This window comes from Humulus lupulus, chromosome 1 (assembly GCF_963169125.1).
Source record: "Humulus lupulus chromosome 1, drHumLupu1.1, whole genome shotgun sequence".
Taxonomy (NCBI): Eukaryota; Viridiplantae; Streptophyta; class Magnoliopsida; order Rosales; family Cannabaceae; genus Humulus; species Humulus lupulus.
In genome coordinates this window covers 129285104-129308703 of record NC_084793.1, presented here as the reverse complement: position 1 = coordinate 129308703, position 23600 = coordinate 129285104, and the positions used below count along the sequence as shown (strand labels likewise).

Sequence of the window (23600 nt, the reverse complement as noted above, 5' to 3'; positions counted from 1 at the left end):
AAAGATGGTATGTATACGTTAGGCCATTTTTTCTTTCACCCACGTGGGCCTTCAATTTCCTTTTCTTTTGTTTTTTCTTTCTTTTAAGACCAATGGACCAAAGGAAAGGAAAAGCCCAATATAAGTTAATTATCACTCACCCCAAATCAAAAAGGCTGAGTTGGATAAGACAAAATTTAAGCTTACGATGTGGGCCTTCCAAGCTGGCAGAACGTGATGCTGCAACATTCCATCATCCTGAGTCCATTTCAAGCTTCAATTTCTTTCAAACTATCAAAAATTCTACCAACCACCTGCCAAGACAAAATTCAACATTTTAGGATATATTTTTCAAGCATTAAACTAATATTTAATATTATCTCATTACAATTAATATTTGACAAAACAAAATAAAACACTACAAAACACCCTAAACCACTCTTTTCTTGATAAAGTATAAGTTTAAAAGCATAAAAATTACTCTAATTCCTAGAGTTATCACACCCACAAACTTATCTCATTGCTCATCCCGAGTGATGACTCTACTACCCAACAAAGCACACCACACAATAACAAGAGAAAACCGATACCACAAAGACACAAAACAAACAACTTGGAATCAATTTGGAAATGGTCATATCAAAGTGGGGATAAGGCTCTTAAATCAATGATTAAAATGATAACTCAAGTGTATATGCAAGCTAAGTTCCTCAAGTATTAAGATGTTAACCCAACTAAGTATTCAATGTGTTCCTAAATAATCCACAAATAGTTCTTCCCAATCAACCCATCTTCCATAGATTAAACTAAGCAACAATCCAAGGTTTAATTCATGCTTTCATATGTTGAACTCAATAACCCCTCTCCACTAATGTAGTTGGCAATGTGAATTAGATTTATAAGTCTTTCCATGGTTGTAATGTAGGCTAGGCTAAAGGTTTGGATTAAAATAGATTTTGCAGGCTAAAACCTTAAAACCTATAATGCCTTGGACCTAATGAATTCATTTTCCTCTACCCATTACAAATGAACTCAATCCCCCCAAGTCACTCCTGAGAAATCACTTTCCTTTCTTCTATGAATACTACACTTATATGCTCAAATATAGCTACAATGCAACTACATGCAAGTTTATTTATTTACAATTAAATATATATACATATCTTATTTTTACTAAATTTTCTTTTATTTTTCTGATTTTTTTTTTGGATGAAATGAAAACAAAGAAACTTCAAAATAATACACTTCAAAATAAAAACGTTGAAGATATCAAAAAACATAAAAACAATTAACAAATCTGAGCATATAAGTGTATAAAAATTAACAATTATGAACACCCCAAGAACCAAGATACTCTTTCCTCACTTCCCCCCAAACTTATCTCAAATAATATCCAAGACAAGCTAAGCCTAAGGTTTGGTGAGAAAAAAAATATAGGATATTCAGAAAGGGATTGGCTATCAAGTTAAGGTTACATGAACAAAACATGCCAATAAACTTAAAGTTGAGTCACTAGGGATAATAATTACAAGTTAGGCATGAAAAGCTCAAACGGACCAAGAAGATTGCCTAATTCCTGTCTAAATCACTAAGCCTCCCAGGATTTCGCCTCAAGGGAATTACCAAGTAAATTCTAAAAACTTTAACCTTCATAAATACTTAGCTTAATCTAGGGATGTAGGGGTTACATGGTCAAAATATGCACACTCAATTGGGACCACTCTCACTATGGTTGAATTAGCACCAAAAACTTTAAGTACTAATGACTCCCTAGTACACAAGAGTTAACCAATATTGCAATTTTGTTTTTTCTGAAATTTTATCATCGAACCATCCCCAAACTTAAGAACAACCATTACAAGAGTTGATTCCATTACAACCTAGACTCTAGACTCAACACAAAACACACCAAAACAACATCTATAACTTAATAAAATAAAATAGCAATTTAAACAATACCCCCCCCCCCCCCTAAGAAAAAAAAAACTTAAGAGAGAGCAATGTCCTCATTGCTACCCAACACAAAACAACAACAACAACAATCAAGACAGAAACTAGAAAGAAAGAAACATCAAAGCAAAAGAAAATAAAATAAACAAGACAAAAGGCGAAGAAAACCTCCCTCCATATCATTGGCTTTCGCGTCCTTGGGCTCCTCATGCTCTGTGCTATGAAATTTGTCCAAAGAACTAGCTTATTAGTAACTTTCCTAGGCCAAATCATTCTAAAAATGTCCTAATCAGTACTCAAATACCCCTGAAATTCAGTCACAATGTGCCCCAACCATAGCAACAATGCCCAGAAATTTCAGCTCAAATTGTTAGTAACTTTTGCTAAAAATTTCCCCAAATTCGCCCATCCTTGATGTCCCAGCATTACGAAAGAGATTAATGGCATAGACACAACATCGCCCCAGACTTTTCTAGAATTTCCAACAAAACCCAACATTTAACTTAGTTTATTTTCTCAGCATGAATGCATCAAAATACTCCCCAATTGATCAAGCAACATCCCAACGATATCAAAACCGCCCCCAAAGAACCTGAACTCAGTTAAAGGCACAGAAAACTAGCAATGAAGGAGGGTAAAAACAAAGAAAAATACAATAGAGATTACACTTCTTTTTTTTTAATTTTTTTATCTCTTTTGTTGTCCTCAAGATTCAGCTTTAAGCACAATAGCTCTCCCACATAGAATTTCAAAGACTAAGTAAGGTGGGTGAGGTGTTATGTTGCTAACCTCGCTACCTCCAAACTTAAATTCTTTCCCATTCACCTCCAACTTTCTTCTTGAATTTTCATCACGTAAATCCAATGCACCACAAAGATAGACTTTGATTACCAATAATGAATCAGAGAAGCTTCATTTTAGATGTCTGGAGTTGGCTTTCAGATGAGAATTAGAGAAAAACATTTGTTGCCCCACTTCGAACATTTGGGAATGAGATTTCCTACCATGCTTATTTTTATTCTTTCTATGTGTCTCTTGCATGTGAAACATTTCCTTTTTTACACTTTTCCATGGCTCATTGTCTTTCTCAAATTTCTTAGGAGGTAGCTTCATATTCAAACTCTTGTTATACTTTGTGGGTACCTCTTCCTCCATATTAGAGTTCATCAAATTAATGGCGAAACAATCTCCTACTTCATTTGGAGAACGTATAGGATTGAATACCTTGAAGGTTTCTTATTCTTCTTAAGCTCGCATTGTGAGCTCCCAATTTTTCCACGTTGATCAAAGTTCTACCTATAGCAAGAAATGGTCTCCCCAAAATAATAGGCACCTCTGTATCTGCCTCATAGTCTAGAACAATAAAGTTAGTATGGAAAATGAATTTTTCAGCTAGTTAAAGAGTAACTGTTGTAGGTCTATTCTCTCCAATCCCTAACCGCTTGAAAACAGACATTGGTATCAAGTTTATGGTAGCACCCAAATCACTAAAAAAGCCATTCCACAATAAGAGTGTCCAATAGTACATTGAATTGTTAGACTTCTTGGATCATTAATTTTAGGAGGCAACTTAATCTATAAGAATGAGCTACACTCCTTGGTTAGAGCTATAGTATCAAACTCCCCCAATCTTCTCTTCTTTGTAAGAATATCTTTCAAATATTTCACATGGTTGGGTATTTTTTCAAGGGCTTCCACAAGTGGGATGTTAATATGGAACTAGTTGAAAACATCTAGAAGATTCTTGAAGTGAGCATCATTGTTCTGCTTCTCAAAGAGTTGAGGAAAAGGTGGTTGTTGCTGTACTTTTGATCTACCTGGGAAACTATGCTTCAACATTGCTGTTGTATTTTGGGTAGAGGCATGTTTCAGTACACAAGGAATTTCAACATGTTCTTTGATTTTTTTCACTGTATTTGATTGAAGAGGGCTCACCCTCATGTCCATAATTGTTCTTGGATACATCTAACTCGTTACCACTTCTCAAAGTGATTACTTTGCACTCCTCTTTACCTTCTCATCTTGGATTTACAGTGTCACTTGGCAGCGAACCTTGGGGTTGACTTTGTAGCTCATTAGCAAGTTGTCCAACTTGAATCTCCAAGTTTCTCATAGACACTGCTTGACTTAGGATCATTGCATAAGTTTTTTCCATATAATCGTTTAACATATTCTTCAATGGGCTAGGTGGGGATGCTTGTGGCATAGGGATTTGTTGTTAAAAAAAGCATGGCAGATAAGTATGCCTAGAAGACATAGATGAAGTATTAGGACCATCCCCTTGATTTCTCCATGAGAAATTAGGGTGTTGCCTCCATGTTTGATTGTAAGAATTCGAATTAAGGCCATTTCTATTATGATTTCTCATGCAACACACAGATGAAGGATTAGAGGAACGATCGTCAAAGGTGTGACCATCACCACAATATACACAAGAGACTTCTTGAAACTGAGCCATAGGAGGACCCCTTTGTTGCCCCATCTGTTGACTCATACTCATAGTCTTCAGCATGTTTGAGATCACATACACTTGGGCTGCCAATGAGGTAATAGCATCAACATCATGAAGGCCAACAACTTATTTTACAGTAGTTGCTCTAGTAGTGGGCCACTGATAATTATTGTTGGAGATGTTGGGAATACATTTTACAGGATCATAAATATGTTCATGTATGTTTCATATATTAAACAAATTAACATATAAAACAACCTAGAATGTTGTTTCCAATGAATTTTATTAAGTAAATCAAATAACACGGTTTAAGAATCTTACTTTTACGTAGCAGATATTGAGACTCCTTCCTTCACTCTCTCTAACCCTTGTTCATTTCTATCGCAGAGTAATGGCAAGAGAGTGAACTGGATCTTCAAACTACACGGTCTTCCACAATTACCTTTGATCACCTAGACTAGAGTGGGAATTCTCAACACATGAGATAAAAAAAATTATAGAGAAGAAGATAGAATATGAGCAGCTACAATAGGTCTCTTGAGTCTATGTTTTTGCTTTTTCACTTCTTTTAGATTACAAAACCCTAGACTTAAGTACCTATTTATAGCAACACTTTATTGTTAATTCAATTTAATTAAATAATAGCTTAAAAATCCCTATATGGCTGAATATTAGATATTTTACCAAGCTTTGAGATTTTTCCATTTTTAAATTCAAAGCATAAAAATCTTTAAATTCAAATACTATTATTTTCTATAATTATATAATAAAACAATATCCTTATTAATTAATTAAATAAATATAATATAATATATAATCTGATTTTGAAATCTTATATATACAAAATCTTTAAAGTTTTATTAAAAATTTATATATAAATATAATCATAATTATATTTAAACAATATTTAATTAATTCAAATTAAGTAATTATAATTTGAACATTGATTTAATATTATTTATCAATTTGACACCAATTTTCCATAATAAATAAATTTTCCCAAATTTTTCTTTTCTTCTCTAAATTCCACATCTTAGTAAAATTTTCCAAAATTGACACAAAACATTTTTGACAATCCTAATTGATAATTAAATCAATTAATCGAGACTATCTAGATGGTTTAATCAAAAGCATTGTGGGGACCATAGACCCATTAATTCAAGCTCCAATAAGTTATCGTAAAATTATTATCGAATAATTTCACTACCTTATTAATGCCTCGTGACTCCAGTAAAGACTCAGAATTGCACTCTTGAACTTCATAGAATGCTTTACACTTAAAGTAATTACGTTATCCATTGTTAGAACCATAATTTGTCATTCAATCCTCTATTGATGATCTACAACTGAGTTGGGTACAAATGACCACTTTACCTCTCATTGTATTTTATCCTTAAATACCACTAACTTCCTTGTAAATGATATTTCCATGAACTTTAATCACAGAAATGAGTACTCAATCATTTAACTCGTTGAACCAAGCTATAAGGTGATCATCAATTCACTTCTTTCTAGAAGCTATAGATGTTCATATCTATAATTAACACTCCCACTCAATTATACCACCAAGTCCCCAAGATGTAAGTATGGGCTAGTCCGTAGGGTAAGCTGATAATGAAAAAATGAAGGGACTTGAATAATACAATTAGTTAGAATAGTAACCATTCAAAATTGAGATTGAATTGACCTATGGCCAACTTTATGATATGAATATATTAGATAATAAAAATATATTTACTTATCCATCTAAAGTCAATATCGGTCCAATTCGACGTAATGAATACATATGATCTTATCTACTTTCTAATGTTCTGGAAAGAACATAACACTACAATGTGTAGGCAGACCATATCGTAGATTGGCAAGTCAATGCAAATCTTGTGCACTAATTAATCTTAAGACTAACTTATTTTTGAACATATAATCATATTTATATTCCACTGCGATTACGTCACTATAAATATGATTAGCTATATGCTCAAGATTTAATAGAAGTCTATATTAAACAAATAATCATGAAAATAAAACATGTGAGCAAAGTGATTGACCAAGTCAAAAATAATTTATATTATTTTATTGATAATAAAATGAGATTACAATGAAATTGAGTTTTAGTTAGGGCATAAAACCCTAACAAGAGATTGTATCAATAATATCATAGGCCTCATTATAGGAATTTTCATGTAAAGCCCTATTCACCGTAGCATCTACCACCATTCTAGTTTGACCATTGAGATCATTGTAAGAAGTCTCCATCTGGAAGCAATGAGGAATGCAATGATGAGGGCATTTTTGTAACAACTCCTTGAACCTCTCCCATTCCTTATACAAAGATTCTTCTTCTAGTTGCTGAAAATAAGTGATCTCATTACGGAGCTTGGCATTCTTATTGGGAGGAAAATACTTCATCAAGAATCGTTCCAAAAACTATTGCTAACTAGTCACAGAAGCTGACGGTAATTGTTCAACGAAGCTCGTGCTCTATCTTTGAAGGAGTATGGAAATAGCTTCAACCTCAAAGCATCCTCTGTAACCCCATGCAATTTGAAAGAATCACTCACCTCCAGAATAAATGAAGACGAAGGTGAGGGTATTCGGTAGACATCTCACCGAATTGTCCAATAGTTTGAAGCATTTTGAATAGGACTGGCTTTAATTCAAATCGTGCTTCCTGTATTTATGGTCTCACAAAGCCCAGTTCATGCTCATTGATAAAAGGGGAAACATACCGTCTAATGGATTGGTCCCTATCATCAACCATAATGACTGCATTTTTACCATTGTTAGATGCAGCTGTCCCTTGAGCTTGTGCTTCACCATCTGGATCATCCATCACTACTGCTCTCTGTTGAGCTAATCGTTGTGCTCTTCTTCTTTCTTTTAATGTATGCTCAATTTCAGGATCTATAGGGAGTAGTTCAGGATCAATGGGGTCTTGATTCTCGTTTATAAAGAGATAAAACCTGTCAAGGCATAAGAATCAACCAAATAAGAACACAAAAAATGACTAAACCAAATTGCTAGATAATTAATTTCACAATAAAGAACTTTTAATAGTCCCCGGATGTAATGCCCTGGTTATCCAAGATCGTTACACTGTGTATTTTAAATAGTGCTCAACCCACTAAATGAATCATTAGTCTATAAACGTGCATCTAAATATGATTAATGGTCCAGGGTTAAAATTTCGGTTAAAAGGAATAGATATTTATATATATAAAAAATAAACTGTACATGGGATCCCATAGTAATGTTTACAAAGTTGTTTACAGTTCCAAAATGGTCATTACAATTCAAAACTTACAATTAGCCGACCTAAGCGACAAAAATAGGGTTAAACGCTAGTTCCTCTGAGAAACCTTGGCCGTGGTGGTCAAGCGGCTACATATGTACACATCACCACCTAAGCTCTCCAACTCATGGCTGGTCCAACTTTTCTTTTCCTTTACCTGCACCACGTAGCACCCGTGAGCCAAGCCCAGCAAGAAAACTTAAAGATGCTAATAAGCAATGATTGAAACATTTTGAAACCATAATAAACATGCCAAGCAGTAATAACTCTACTCATGCATGCGTATTATTCATATAAATGACCACAGCTTCATATGGGATCCGATGCCCTAATTAAATAATTAACTAATTCATATCGGGGCCCGTTGCCCAAGTACATGATTAATAAATCAAATTGGAGCTCAACGCCCTAGGATCTAGGACTAATAGGTCACCCTCAGGCCCATTTCCCTATCCTCTATATAAGCTGCCTTGGACCTGGCCCAGCGTACCTGGCGCTTTAGTTTTCTATGACCATTGGGTTGGACAAACGTATAATGTGCTCCTGATTAGGTCTAATCATATCGACCAGTGCTCAGCACGCTATTGTCGCCCTTGACTAATAAGTCAATGCTTTATGACCAGCACTCAGCGTTATTGTTGTGCTTGACTCATAAGTAAATGCTTTACTCAAGTGTATAATGCCAACATGCATTCAATAAATAACAAATATCCATATAAAAAGCATTCAACATGCTTTAATCAATCATGCACATGCATAATCATAATCATGCGCATTTACAGGGGCCTATGCCCAATCAAAACTATATTCAACATTGGAGCCAAGCATTAATTAAGTATGTCACACAATAGGTGTAGTTTTCTTACCTCAGGTTCAAGTATAATGCAAAATAAGGTCGACCCTCGAGCACGATCCTGATCCTGAGCCCCTAGCAGTAATCTAGTCATATCCAAATAAATGATATTCATCAATATTGAGTAAATAAAGGCTTCTGGACCGAGTCCTAGCCTCCAGAACGTCAAATTCTACTAAACCAGGTAGCAGAATAAATCTTGAGCCTTAAAGTTTGAAATTCCGTAACTAAAACTTAAGGTCGCCAAAAATGGCCAGGCGGGCCGCGATCTACCTCTAAGGGCCGTGACGCACCTCCCAGACAGACAGCCCCCTGTTTGGGTCCAGGGGCAGACCATGAGTTATCCATAAGGGTCGCGGCGCACCACCAAGACAGAGCCCCTCCTTAGGCACGTGGGTTCGCGCAGGTCACGAGGCCCAAGAAATCGGTTGCGACGGGCCCTTGCAAACCCAGCACCCCTATGAACCCTGCACCACTGTTTTATCTTTAGCCCAAACTCAACCAAAATCATTTCCAAACAATCCCAAAATCATAAATAAAACCCAGTACAATATTATCACCAAACCAACATCAAAACCCAAGCTTTAACACACTCAAAACACTACCACAAACTCAAATCACAACCTTAAACTTTCAAGCTTAATAACAACCAAAACCATAGCCAAAATACCAACAAAGAATAGAGTTTTAATCCCTTACCTTAGCTGTGAATTGAAGCCCCTTTAGCTTCTACAATTCAACCCTAAACCTTAAGCTTTGAATCCTCAAGCTTGCCCCAAAACCTCAAGTCCAATTGAGAGAGAAACCGAGAGAAAGAAAGAGCACAATCGAGAGGGAGAAATGGAAGGCTAGAGTGTTATGTAGTTATCCTTCAGCCAAGGGGAAAGGTGACTTAGTCACTAGTTTTGCCTCCCAAATGACATAAGTGCCCTCTTTCCCTTTATCTTTCCTTCCTATGCCTCAAGGGAAAACTTGTCATTAGCCAATTGTCCCGTTAATCATAATTAATGTCTCACGATTCCCGTGACTTCTAATATCCTCCAACAATTACTAAATAATTTCTCATTACCCGCTCAGTCCTGGTAATGTTCTAAGTACCAAATTACCCGTAGGCTCACCCCGAGCCGGGTATTTGACCCGGTTATGACTAAACAACTAACTTGCTTCCTAGGATCGCCTCATGCCGAGTATCTCAAATATATCCACATAATAATGTGTTCCCACACATATATCACATATATGCACAAATATGCCCTCAACGAGCCAAAATTACGAAAATGTCCTTCTAATAAGAAACGGGCCCACATGCATGCAAATTCAGCTATATAATAATATAACTCACATAATCATAAAAATAATCACATAATAACATAATAAACCAATTATTTCCCTCCTGGATTCCTAATCAAGGCACTAATCCATATTAGGGATTTTGGGATGTTACACCTATCCCCTCCTTACAGAAATTGCGTCCTCGAAATTTCACCTGAACAACTAGGGATATTGATTCTGCATATCTGACTCTAGCTCCTAGGTCACTTCCTTAACATTGATGTTACTCCATAATATCTTAACCAAAGGAATAGTTTTGTTTCTCAGGACCTTGTAATTTTTGTCTAGTATTTGGACCGATTGTTCTTCATAGGAGAGATCTGCCTCAAGTTCCAAATCCTCATAACTCAAACATGAGTCGCATCTGACACATATTTCTGAAGGACCGAAATATACATTGTGTACGGCCGACAGTGTCGGTGGTAAGGCCAACCTATAGGCCACCTGACCAACCATCTCCAGGATATCAAATGGTCCTACAAATCTAAGGCTCAGCTTGCCCTTCTTCCTAAATCTCCTCACCCCTTTCCATCATTAAACTCTAAGGAAGACATAGTCTCCCACTTAGAACTCCACGTTCCTACGTTTGGGATCAACAAAACTTTTCTTCATGCTTTGAGAAGCGAGCATCGGAGCTCTGATCTCCTCAATAGCCTCATTGGTCCTCTGAACTGCCTCAGGACCCAAGTATCTCCTTTCTCTTGTCTCATCCCAATGAATGGGAGATCTACATTTCCTACCATACAACATCTCATAAGGAGCCACCCCAATGGTCGACTAATAGTTGTTATTGAAGGAAAATCTATCAAAGGCAGATACTTACTCTAGGACCCATCAAAGTCCAACACACATGCTCGCAACATGTCCTCTAATATCTAAATCGTCCTTTCTGATTGTCCATATGTCTAAGGATGATAAGCAGTATTGAACTTCAACTGTGTTCCCATTGCCCTCTACAAATTTCCCCAAAAATTGGAAGTAAATGTGGGGTCCCGATATAACACGATCGACCTCGAAGCCCCATGAAGGCGCACTATCTCTTTCACATAGAGATCTGCATACTTGTCAACTGTATAAGTTGTCCTCACTGGTAAGAAGTGAGCTAACTTGGTGTATTGATCCATGATAACCCACACCGAATCATGTTGACCCACAGTCCTGGGTAGCCCTACCACGAAGTCCATCGTTATGTCCTCCCATTTCCACTCTGGGATGTCCAAAGGTTGTAATAGCCCTGTTGGTCTCTGATGTTCATCCTTGACCTATTGACATGTCAAGCAATTAGTCACATATTTTATCACATCCCTCTTCATCCAGGCCACCAATATAGCGACCTCACATCCTGATACATCTTCGTGGTGCCTGTATGCAACGAGTAAGGAGTAGTATGAGATTCATCCAGAATCTCCTGTCTAATAATAGTGTCCATCAGAACATAGATCTGACCCTTGTATCTTAACAAGCCAATATCTGACACTTTATAATCCCTAGACACTCAAGTTAGGACGTCCTCTTTGATCTTTGTCAGTTGTGGATCACCCAACTGACCTTCCTTTATTCTCTCTAATAGCATAGACTATAACGTAATGTTAGCCAACTAGCCCACCAACAACTCTATACCAGCTCTGGTCATATCCCCTGCCAACTCTCTGGATATCTGTCTCACACAGTATATCTTTTCTGGACCCTTCCGGCTTAAGGCATCTGCCACCACGTTGGCCTTCCCTGGGTGATATAGGATGTCATAATGATAGTCCTTCACCAACTCCAGCCAAATCATTTGTCTCATGTTCAAATCTTTCTGTGTGAAAAAGTACTTCAGGCTCTTGTGGTCACGGTATATCTCACACTTCTCCACATAAAGGTAATGCCTTCATACCTTTAATGCAAAGACCACTGCTGCAACCTCTAGATCATGAGTGGGGTATCTCTGTTCATACTCTTTCAACTGACGTGATGCATAGGCAATCACCTTCATCATCTGCATAAGAACACAACCCAAACCCTGATGTGAGGCCTCATAGTATATCACAAAATTCTCTTGATTTTTCGGGAGACTCAGAACTGGAGTTGTAATCAATCTCTTCTTCAATTTTTGGAAGTTGTTCTAGCACTTATCTGACCATACAAACTTCTGATTCTTGTGTGTTAGTTCAGTCAATGAAGTAGCAATCCTTGAGAACCCTTCCACAAAGCGCCTGTAATAACTTGCCAATCCAAGGAAGCTCTTAATCTTTGAGGCATTCCTTGGCCTTGGCCAATCTCTAACTGCCTCAATCTTGGCTGAGTCCACCTTGATCCCATCCCTACTAACAATATGACCAAGGAATGTTACCTGAGGTAACCAGAACTCACATTTCTTAAATTTAACAAATAGCCCATGTTCCCTCAGTCTTTGTAGAACCAACCTCATATGTTGATCATGTTTTGACCCTGACTAAGAATAAACCAGAATATCATCGATAAAGACGATCATAAGCCGGTCTAGGTAATCTTTGAACACACTGTTCATCAGATCCATAAAGGAAGCTTGGGAATTAGTCAACCCAAAGGACATAACTAAGAACTCATAATGCCCATATCTGGTACGAAAGGCATTCTTTGGTATATCTCTGTAATGCCCGAATTCTCCGATGTGATTTAATGGCGGGATTAGTAGGCCGGGAGGGCCATACTTGTTTAATTAAGCCATTAAATGACCTTGGGAGCCTTTAGAAACCCATAATGGACCTAGGGGTATAATGGTCTTTTACCCCTAGGATAGATATAAACTAAGTTCAGCAGTAAAATTGATGAGAAAAACAGAGAAAGTAGCTTACCCGTACCTTCCTTCCCCTTCATCTTCTTTGTGATTTTTGGTGATCTTGTTGAGGATTCAAGCTTGAGAAATAGACCTTGGAAGTTTGGGAGAGTGTTCCACCATTGAAGAGCATCACAACCTGAGTTTGAGGTAAGTTTTCAGCCATTAGTTTTCTGGTATGCTCTGTTTTGGTGTTAGTTTTCAGCTTTTGATTTTGTTGTGGATAGTTGGAATTGATGGAAGTTTTGGTTGGGATATCACTTGGGTTTTGATGAAGGAGTGTTATAGTTCAAGTTTAGGGGTTGTATTGGAGGTTTGAGTGATGTTTAAGCTTGGTTCCAAGAGAAATCACAAGGGAAGAAAAACAGGGATTTTGGCTGAACTGGAGGTTGGGTCGTGGCATGGCCAGGGAGGGTCGCGGCCCTTGAAGAGTGCTGAAGTTGGCCGCCTCTGTTTGAGGGACGGGCCGTGACATGGCCAAGGAGGGCCGTGGCCCTTAGTGGCCTTTTGGCCAGAAATGGCTTTTTGGCTTAGGGATGTTAGTCTTAGGCCTCGGGGTCGATCTTACTACCCGATTTAGTAGTACTCGATGTCTCGGAGGCTAGGTTTGGGTTTGGGAACCCTTTATTATTCATTTTATTGATGGAATCCCGTAATTGGTTATGACCAGGTAATCTCTAAAGAACCAAAAGGTCGATCATTCTCAGGAGTTGTTCTTATTATTATCTTTCGCCCGAACAGGAGGTAAGAAAACTGCGCCCTGTGTATATATATGACATGCGTGATGGTTATTGAGGAATGTTGATTGACAATGTGGACATGGATTGCATATTAAATGCTAGTATATGTTGATTACTTATATATGGCACTGACTAGTCAGGGATACTGGCCTAAGAGTCAGAAACGGCATAAGCGTCCTGAACGCAGGGTCGAATGAAAATTAGATCTAATCCATATCAGTGCTGAATGGCTCTAAGGCATTAACACTGGACCGACTCTAAGGTCGATGAATTTATAAGCACTTGGCTAGTCTAAGACTAGTTACTCAGAGTCAGGGCATATGGCCCCGGTGACTGTTTGTCACATGGCTAGGGAACGCTGTTCCAGGGTTATGACTCTATGGTCATGAGGAGGGTTATCTTGGTGACTACTCACAATACACCTATCCTGTTCAAACTTATGAAAGGTTCTCTTATCAGTTAAGCCCGAGTGGCCCTATCGTCACATGGCTATAGGGGGTTGTACCCACTTTTATGACTTTTGCGACTGTCACCTATTTGTTTGGATGGATGGTCCTGAATGATTATTATGATCATTGTTGATATTATATCATGCTTTATTGTGTTTTCTTGCTGGACCTTGGCTCATGGGTGCTATGTGGTGCAGGTAAAGGGAAAGAAAAGCTCACCCAGCCTTGAGTGGAGAGCTTAGGTGGTGATGTGTACATATGCGACCGCTTAACCACCACGGCCAAGGCGTTCTCAGAGGAACTAGGGGGTTTACCCTATTTTTGCCGCTTAGGTCGGCGGGGTTGTAAATTTGAAACAGTAATGACCATTTTGTACTGAGAACAACTTGTAAATGTTTTGGTTTGCTCTGCAGAGCAGTTAGTAATGAAAGATATCCATTTCTTTTTTATTAGTTTTCCACCTTAACCTGTTAATTACACTTAGAGCACGTTTTTAACCAAAGGACTTGGGTAGCGAGTCAAATTTCCGGTTCACCGTTCACCGTAATTGTTCTGGGGTAACCAGGGCGTTACAATCTCCCTCCTTGATCCTCAACTGGTGATAACCAGATTGAAGATCTATCTTCAAGAATACCATCTTACCTTGCAACTGATCAAACAAATCATGTATCCTTGGCAGAGGATACTTGTTCTTAATTGTCAACTTGTTTAGTTCTCTGTAATCAATCCACATCCTCAGAGAACAATCTTTCTTCTTTATAAACAAGACTGGTGCACCCCATGGTGATAAACTGGGTCTAATAAAACCAAAGTCTAATAACTCCTGCATGTAACGACCCAAATTTCCTAATAAGGTTTAGGACCTTGATTAGGAGGCCGCGTGGGCCATAACTGATTTATTGTGCCATTATATGATTATATGCATATTTATGTGGATCATATTATTATATGATGATAAATGCATGCATATGGGTTTATATTTTGTTTTGAGGGCATTTTGGTAATTTGGCCCATTGAGGGCATAATTGTATATTTGTGTGCATAATGGTAAGCTATTGTTGAGGCCACATTATAATGTGGATTTGTTCGAGTTTTTCGGCGTGAGATGATCTTTGGGTATAAGTTAGCGGTTTGGTCATAACGGGATTAATTTCGGGGCTCGGGGTGAGTTCCAAGGTAATTTGGTGATTAGAGCGTTGCCGAGAGTTAAGGGGTAACGGGATATGAATTATTGGTATTCGAGAATTTTGAGAATAACGGGAATTGGAGGGTGTTAATTATGGTTAACGAGATAGGTGCGAAAGGACAATTTTTCCCTTTGAGGATGTTAAGGACTTTAATTAAACTTGAGGGCATTTAGGTCTTTTTACCTTTAAGGATATGCATATCAATGCTTAAACTAGGAAGCTGTAGAAGACTTAAGAAAACAGAGCACCTCCTCTTGCCTCAACCGACTGCCATTTCCTTTCATTTTCTTCTTCCATTTTGAAGCTTCTTTTGAGGAATTAAGCTGGGGAATCAAGTGTTGAGGATCTAGGGTATTGTTCCATCATTGAAGAGGAGTTCATACCGAGCTTGAGGTAAGATTCTAACCATTAGAACTCTAGTTTTCCACTCTATTTTATTGCTGAGTTTAGTTGAGATTTTGGGTTTGAAAGTTGAGCATTCAATGGGGTTTTTTGGCAAAACTTGGTTAGGTTATGATGTCTAGGACTAGTATATATGGTATTTGGTTTCAATTGGGGGTTTAAATGGTGTTTGGAAGCTTTTGAATCAGGTTGGAAATGGTGGATTCGAAGGAAGAAGAACCACGGCCATGTCTGCCTGGTCCTAGCGCTATAGCGCCCAGAGGGTAGCGCTACAGCGCTAGCCAGGGCAAAATGTCCCTGGTTGTAGCACTGGGGCACTAGGGGGGTAGCGCTACCCTATTTTCTTAGATGCTCATTTTAGGTGTTTTTAAGGGTTTTTGGCTCGGGGTTTCAATCCTTAAGGCTCGGGATCGAATCTACTCACCGTTTGGGTACAATTTGAGGTCCCGGGAGTGAGGTTTAGGTTAAGCCCCTTTTAGTGAAGTTTTCATTAATTGGATTCAATATTTGGTTATGACTAGGTGACCGTTAAGGGATCACAGGATTGATCGTTCTCAAGGGTCATTCGTAATGTGTTTCTCGCTCAAACAAGAGGTAAGAAAACTGCACTCAATTATGTGGTTAGGTTGGGACTAAGTGTTCCCTATGTTTGTATGCATTGTAATGTGAATGTGATTAACCATGTGAACATGATGGGACTGAGAGCTCCCTATATTTGTATATTATGTCATGAGATGGTATTATGCCATGAGACATGTGATAACCGACCTAAGAGTGTCAGAATCAATATTTGCGCACAGGGTGCGGCTCAGCCACTGGTAGCTGAGGACATCTTATTAATCACTGAGCTCGGTTAAGCTGGCCGGAGTCAGTGGGTATAACACTAGGGGTGGCCTAAGTGAGTCGAAGACAGTGGGTTAGACAGAGGGTGCGACCTAAGGGCGCCGACCCTGAGTATCATTTGATGATTGTGATAAACTGATGATTATGAATCTGATTATTATTGTTAACTTGATGAATATGATATGTTGATTATCTGGATGACAAGTTGTTAATCTGTCAATTGTTATCACTGAATAGGTGAATGTTACAATTTGCTGAATACTTGGTTATGCTTTGTGGAATAGTTGGTTATTTATATTGAACATGCTATGTTACTATGTTTTCTTGCTGGGCTTTGGCTCATGGGTGTTGCGTGGTGCGGGTAAAGGCAAGGGTATGTTGATTCAACTATGAGTTGGAGAGCTCTGGGGGTGAGGTGTACATTGTCAGCTGCTCGGCCGCCACGGTCGAGGGTTTGTACATGGATGGAAACCTAAAATGTGTATTTTGCCATTAGAGTGGCCTGAGTTGTGTATAAGTTCTGGAATTTTTGTAAATATGTCATCTAAACCCTGTTTTGAGATTCCATGTACTAAACTGTCATTTTTAATAAAATAACCTGTTTATTACCAAAATCTTTTATTCCTAATTCGTTGATGATGTTAGATTCACATTTTGATTAAATGACTTGATTAGCAAGTCTTGCACTATTTTAAACACACAGTGTAACGGTCTTGGTTACCTAGGGCGTTACACTGCAGTTGTACCTTCAATTCTTTTAACTTTGCTGGGGCCATTCTGTAAGGTACCCTAGACACTGGCTCTGTGCCTGACGCCAGTTCAATAAAAAATTTGAACTTTCTTTGTGGTAGCAACCCTGGAAAATCCTCTAGAAACATAACCAGAAACTCACAGACTAATCTAGTCTCCTCTAGTCCCACTACACTGGCTAAGAATCCTATGCAACCACCTTGCAATATATATCTAGCCCTCAATACAGATATTGTTGACCACGGTTTTGGTAACTGCGAGTAGACGCAAAAACGACAATAAACCTTGAATAGAAAATAAATAACACAAGTAATTTTATAGTGGTTCAGCTCCAATTTGTTGGAATAGCCTAATCCACTTGGAGTTGTGATATATGTATCCTACACTTAAGATCAGATAAACCTGAGCCGACTGAGTTTCTTAAGTGTAAGTAGAAAAATACAGAGTTTCTCTCTCTAGAGAATACAAGCTTTCTCTCTCTAAGCTCTCTCAGAAAATGCCCCAAGTAATAGTCTCAAAGCCTCAAAATTAGAGAGTCTTCAAGACTCAAAAATATCTGATCCCCCCAAATGAGGCCATGGGCCATTTATTTATAGGCTCATGGATCGTACATGAGAAATATCCCATTTTGATGGGGTCCTTGGTTGTTTCAACCAAATTTAATTAATAAATAATAAACAAATTTAAATTACAACAATATAGCTACTACTTCGTGATATTTGAGAGATTCCCACAGTAGTTACGAACGATTCGGGTTGAAGTTGATACTGAGGTTTTACTGAAGATTCACTAGACGATTAACTCTTGAGATTCTGATCCGTCGATCGACCAAATCCATTCCCCAAAGTGAATGGTTGGCCATGACACCTCACTGGTCGGCCAAAGCACACCACTGGTTGAGCATGGCACACCACTAGTTGGGAATGTCACATATCTGGTCGGGCATGGCACACCACTGGTTGGGCATGTCACATCTATGGTCGAGCATGGTATACCACTAGTCGGGCTTGTCACATCTCTGGTCGGGTATGGCACACCACTAGTCGGGAATGTCACATCTCTGGTCAGGCATAGCACACCACCGGTTGGGCATGTCACGTCTCTGGTCAGGAAAGGCACACCACTGATCGAGAATGTCACATCTCTGGTCGAGAATGGCACACCACTGGTCGGGCATGGCACTTTATTGGTCGAGCAAATCACTTCTGACCAGTAATATTACAACTCCGCAGGTCAACTCCCAACCTTTTCACTTCTTTAGTCAACACATTTATTGACTATTAATGTGTCATTTACTGACCATGCATTGCCACTTGTCCCATCCGATTGCCACATCATCGAACGAAATTTTGGGGATAACATTTGCCCCCCAAGTTTATTATATGATTTTCTAATATAATAAACTTTTCTTCTAACTCCTTGCAAGGATCCGCATTAAATTTAATAATTACTGTGTCTTAAAATTCCAAAAATGACCTTCTATATTCTCCCGCCTCTTCAAGTAAACCCACGATTGAACTTTTCAGTCCATGAAATTGGTAGTTATCAGTTTCCCATCTTCCATCGCACTCTCGGGTTCATGGGTTTGTATGAACTTTGAAGTTTTCTTGAAACTTTTTGAAACCCTTGAAGTTCCCTTCTTGATCTTATTCACACAGTCCAAGATTAAAAAAATATGTTTATACATAACGCTATGCTCCATACCCTTTAGCCCATCAAATTGTTTCTTTTACCATTCCTAACCGATCAGATTCCTTTGGTCGCTCGGAACCCAAATAATTTCTTAGTTGCTCAGACCCCTGCTATCCCCTCGGGTGATTTGCCTCCTCGGGCCCCTAGCCGCTTGGACTCTGTTAGCAAATCGGGTCTTCTCGGCTGCCTTGGTTCGTCGGAACCCACCAAGCTGCTCGGCCTATGCACCCCAACCACTCAGTTGTCTTGACTTCCTCATAAATGCTTAACAGGTCGGATGCATCCTTAGCCAATCGAACATCACCTTGGCCCTTTGAAACTCCTACAAGCAGCTTGGATACCTCCTAGCCACTCGAGCAATTTGGTTACACGGACACTATTAGTCGCTCAGAACACACGCCTACCTTCTCCTCTGGCATGCCTAGCTCCTCAGATACGCTCCCATCTCCTCAGACACGCATCCCTGCTCGGACACGCCCCAGGTCCTCGGACATGCTCCCATCTCCTCGGACACGACCCAACTGCTCGGACACCACCCCAGCCTCTCAGACACCACCTTAACCGCTTGAATACCACACAGCTGCTCAAACATCACACAGTTGCTTGGACATCAACCAACAGCTCGGACACACACCCAACCGCTCGGACACCATATGGCATTCGAAACATTTAAATTTTTTTCTTTGTGAATCGCTCAAAATTATTATTAATTCCCAAAAAATGTCTTTATCTGGGGTACATTGATTTCTCTTCTCAAAGAAAATTTTTCACTGTGTAGTGAATATTTTTTCTTTGCACTCATTTTCTGTTTGGTTTACTCTAGGGGCTCATCACTGTTAGTCATGCTCAACGCCTAGCAGTCGACTATAAGGAGCTAGTAAAGATCTTGAATGATCAATTGGTGGAAGCCCATGCAAAGATTGAAAGTCTGAGAAAGATCTCCAAGAAAAGACTGAGCAGGCTGAGAAAACAATTGCTGACTGAGATAGATCGTCGGAGTTGGTTGATGAGAACACCAAGCATGTCCAGGCCAATAAGGAATTTACCGACCAGCTGAAGAAGAAGACTCAAGAGAATGAAGAGCTGAAACAGGAGAAGGAACCTGATCTGGCTCGTTATGAAGAGATCTGCTTCAATTGCTTCTAACAGATTGGGAAGTTAAACAAGACTCTCAAACTCGAATTTCTCTCTGAAGAAGACAAGGCTGAAGAAATCGCGAAATGTGAAGCCAAGGCCGCAGAGGAGGCAGCTCTTCCATCTGACACTGTGCCTGCCTCTCCTTCTCTATCACTCCGGCCAGAGGAGGTCCTGGATATTGACGATGGTGTTGACCAGCCAGGGACTAGTTTACCCGACCAGTAGAGACTCTTAGTCGACCTAAGAGCTTCTTATCCAACCACAGAGTTTCCTACTCGACCAGTGTTACATGCTCAGCCGACCAGAGAAGTTGTATCTACTCTCCCGACCAGGACAACTTTGCACCTGACCAGCAAAACTTTGTATCTTACTAGTAGTTTACTCTTTTTTCTTATTCTTTTATGAAGACAATCGCTGCTTAACAACTTTGATATTTTTCTCGTATGACCGAGTTGTTGGCATTTATACTTTAATTTTATTTGCTAACTTGAAACATTCTAAGTCTTTTTAGACTTAAAACATTATAAGTTTTTCGTGAATAGTAATATCACTCTGATGTATGCTTTATATATTCGCATGAGTACTTAGTTTTCTAACTTAGAAATTCTAGACATTTCATAAGTCCCTACTAAGTATACTTTCTCACACTCTTATTGCTCTAACATTTTATGAGCATAATGTTTATTGTCACACCAATATTTGCTTCTAACTTGAAATTTTGAAAAATTCCAAGTTAGTTAAGCTTTGTCAAACAAGTTAGCTTAATGGCCTTTTTTTACTTCAAAAATTTATAAGTCAGCCCAAAAACAGATATCTTAACTCATGCTCTTATTGCCTGTGTTAAATTATATACCAGTATACCCCATGTGCCCCCCAAATGATAGAGGGTTGAAAGATCCTTGCTCACTTGCTACTTGACCGAATCTGTTCGAGCAATTAATTACTCGTGAAACACATAGAATATATGGAAAATATTCGAGCAATTCAACACTGCTTGAATGTACCGAGAAGTTGAACACTATGCAATTTCACCGACTAGTTCAACACTGTTAGAAAAATTAACACACATGCATATTTGTAGAAGGAATCGACCACGCTGCGCGTAGTCTCTTTTATTACTCGTAAATTAAAAAAAGACAAAATGTGTCTAATAACAAGTCTTAAACAACAATAATTGTTCAAAAAATAAATGACTTGTTAACAAATAACCAACTCATAAACCAAACTTAAATAACAAGTTAAACAACTTGAAATTAAGCTACCACTCTGAAAGCGGTATTTAGTGACAATATATCCATAGACGCTCGCCATTCTAGTGGTTCCTAATCAAGCTCCATTCACCCAATCTCATCCTAGCACTCCAGCTCATGTCGAAGTGTCTGGGCATACCTCTCCCTTTCTTTGTTACTATCCTCAGCCAAGTGTGGACCTCTACATACAGTGTCTAAGGTAAAATCCACAGGCTCGGATTGCAGGGGTGGAGATCGCTGTCATTTGAACCCAGGATTGTTGCTGCCTTCTTCTCCTTGGGGTTTCTCTGTCCGGTACTTTTTCAACTTTCCCGATCGCAGAAAAAATTCTATCTCGTCCTTGAGGTGCTTGCATTCATTGATGTTGTGACCATAATCTCCATGGAAACGACCAAACTTATTCATGTCTCTCTTACTCATCTCTTTCCTGATGGATGTAGGTTTCTTGTGGGGAACCTCTTCACGACTAGCATGATATATTTCTGCCCAGCTGGCCATGAGAGTGGTGTAATTAGTGAACTGAGGCTCATACTTGGTTGGCTTTTCATTTCAACTCAACTTAGCCTTCTTTTCTTCATGGCGGTCAGACCCGTTATTCCTACGTTTCTTTCAACCATTCTTAGTATGGTCAGCCGATCCGCCAAGACTGTTTATGCCCTTCTCCTCCTTCTCGATTGCATCATCCAATTTCATATACTTGTCTACTCGGTCAAGAAATTGTTGAAGTGTTCAAATTGGATTTCTATGTATACTATCCCACAAAGGGCTCCGGTAGGTGATTCCAGAGGATATGGCATCCAACTTCCCCTCGTCCCCTAAAGCAGTTTCTCTATTGGCTTTTCTCATGAATCTTTGCATATAATTCTGTAGAGACTCATCCTTTCCTTGTTTGATATATGCCAAGTGGTTGGCATAAACTGCTGGAGTCCAGGCACCGCTGAATTGTCTAAAAAACTCATTCCTGAATGTTTCCCAAGAGGTAATGGAATTCGGCTTAAACTTCCAGTACCACTCTTGGGCAGTATCTGACAATGTAGTCAGGAAAACTCTACACCGATAATCATCACTTACCCCGAGTAGTTCCATCTGGTCCTCAAATTTCCCAACATGTCTGATGGGATCTGCCTTTTCTGTATATACCGGCAACACCAGTGCTTTATATTTTGCCGGCGGCTAGGCTGCTCTAATCCGGGCACAAAATGGACTACCACTCCTGTGGTCTACCACATCCATCCCAAAAGGTCATTTTGATAAGCCTTGCACTGCAGTCATTAGTGCATCAAGCTGGGATTTGATGGCTGGTGCAACTGACGAGGCTCCAAAATTTTGACCTCCCGGTCGGGCATTTCCATCTGGTGCAGTGTCATCAAGTATTTCTACTTAATCGATCGGGCGGGTCAAATCTTGCCCTTCGACCGGGACGGTCTTCCTCTTATTGGTGATAATGTCCCTTAGATCCTTCCGGGAAGCATGTTCTCCTAGCCGATCGAACACCGTACTCTTCAATTTTTCAGTGGGCTTACTACGCGGGACCTTCTCTCTCCTACTATGCTGCTGGCCGGAATGTAGTGGTGGCTTTTCGGTACGGCCCGGGCAGTCTTTTCCTCCTTGCTGGTTAGTGCCTTCCTTTTCTTTTTCTTTTGACCACTCGGTCTGATGACTGTCCCCCTCATTTGGACCATGTCCATCTTTGTAGCTAGGAGTTTTTTTTTTCTTGAGGAGCTTTGGTTTAGTTGTTTTCAGGCGGAGTGTGTTTACTATCCGACCGGTAACTCTCTGATCGGGAGGTTTCTGACTGGTAACCTCTGGAAGGGGTTCTAGAGTTCTCCTTTTGTGTTGATGCAATTCTAGAGTAGACTCCGTCATCTGCCCGAGGTTTTACTAAAGAGTCACTAGACGGTTAACTCCTAAGATTTTGATCCATCAATCGACCAAATCCATTCCCTGAAGTGACTGGTTGGCCAAGACACCTCACAGATTGGCCAAAGCACACCACTGGTCAGGCATGGCACACCACTGGTTGGGAATGTCACATCTCTGGTCGGGCATGGCACACCACTGGTTGGGCATGTCACATATCTGATCGGGCATGGTACACCATTTGTCGGGAATGTCACATCTCTGTTTGGGCATGGGACACCACTAGTCGGGAATGTCACATCTCTGGTCGGGCATGGTACACCACCAGTCGAGAATGTCATTTCTCTAGTCGGGCATGGCACACTACCAGTCGGGCATGTCACATCTCCGGTCGGGCATGGCACACCACTTGTCAGGAATGTCACATCTCTAGTCAGGAATGGCACACCACTGGTCGGGCATGGCACATCACTGGTCAGGCAAAACACTTCTGACAAGTAATATTACAACTCCGCAGGTCAACTCCCAACCTTTTCACTTCTTTATTCAACACATTTATTGACTATTAATGTGTCATTTACTGACCATTCATTGCCATTTGTCCCATCCTATTACCACGTCATCGAATGAAA

At 39.5% G+C, this 23600-nt stretch overlaps 1 non-coding gene across 1 annotated transcript; it reads left to right on the top strand.

The window, feature by feature from the left end:
* Positions 1-6653: 6653 nt before the first annotated feature.
* On the top strand, positions 6654-6760 carry LOC133813410 (small nucleolar RNA R71). Its single transcript, XR_009884422.1, has one exon. It is a non-coding gene; the product is annotated as a small nucleolar RNA R71 (small nucleolar RNA).
* The last annotated feature ends 16840 nt before the right edge of the window (positions 6761-23600 follow it).